Below are 1,423 nucleotides of genomic sequence, written 5' to 3'. Positions count from 1 at the left end.
TGTGAAGACTACATAGCAATAAAAGTGTGTTATTTTAAAGTTCTTATATCACATGTGAAGTTTTATAATATTAATTGAAGGTAGACTGATGAATGGAAGATGTATACTAAAAAACCAAAGCGATTGCTGCACACACACCCCCCCACCCCCCCACACACAATGAATGATAGCCAAGAAAGGTAATAAAGTGTAACCAGAAAAAAATACTAAATCAGTTTAAAAGAATGCAGAAAAAGAGGAAAAGATGAATAAAGAACAGATGAGATAGAAAACCTATAACAAGATGGTACATTTTAACAGCATTATATCAATAATCACATTAAATGTAAATTGTATAAGCACCCACAACTAAAAGGTAGAGGTTCTCAGACTAGATAAAAAGGAAATACTCAACTACATGCTGTCTATGAGAAATCCACTTTAAATATATAGACATAAATAGTTTAAAAATAAAAAAAAGATGGAAAAAGGTATACTACACTAGCACTAATCAAAAGAAAGCTGGTGGGAATTTAAAATGATACAATTACTTTGGAAAACAGTTTGACAGTTTCTTAAAAAGCTAAATATATACTTACCATATGATCCAGACATTCCACTCCTAGGTATTTATGCAAGAGAATGAAAGCATATGCCTATACAAAGACTTGTACATGAATATTCATAACAGCTATATTTGCAATAGCCAAAACCTTGAAAAAATCCAAATGTCCATCAGTAGGTTAAGAGATAAATAAGTTGTGGTTTACTCACAAAATTAAATACTTCTCAGTAGTAAAAGGGAATGAACCACTGATACAAAGAACAGCAAAATTGAATTTTATAAATCCCATGCAGAGTGAAAGAAGCCAGACATAAAAGTATACATACTGTGAGTCTCTTTATATAAAATTTGAAAATGTAATCTGTAATGAGCCAAAGCAGGTCATTCATTGCATTGGGATAAAATGTTAGGAGAGAAGGATGACTAGGGGTCACAGGAAACTTTTGGGGGTGCGGGATATGTCTGTTATCTTGACTGTATTGATGGTTTCATATGTGTTTAAATATGTCAAAAGTTATGAAACTCTACACTTTAAATATGTACCATTTATCATATGTCAATTATGTCTAACAAAAAAGTTATTATGTTGTGGTGGCAATGATTAAGAAAGCTAATTAAACAGGTAGAACTATTACTAGAAAGGGTTGAGAAACCTGACTGAAGCTGTAAACTATAAGTTTATTTGTGCACAAATGTATATAACTGCATGATTTTTTCCCATTACCGTTAGAAGTTGAGTTATAGGAACAGAGAATGTGAAATCTTCAAGGAATCAGGTTAGTTATTTTCCAGGAATCATAACCCACTGCCAAAATAGTAGCAACTACTATGAGGTGAGAGGATTTCAGTCTCTCAGGATGAAGCCAGTTTTATGATGTG

The sequence above is a fragment of the Lontra canadensis genome, unplaced genomic scaffold, assembly GCF_010015895.1.
Source record: "Lontra canadensis isolate GAN:19392208 unplaced genomic scaffold, GSC_riverotter_1.0 scaffold83, whole genome shotgun sequence".
NCBI classification, from domain to species: domain Eukaryota; kingdom Metazoa; phylum Chordata; class Mammalia; order Carnivora; family Mustelidae; genus Lontra; species Lontra canadensis.
The sequence above is the reverse complement of the archived record's forward strand: the minus strand, read 5'-3'. Positions refer to the sequence as shown.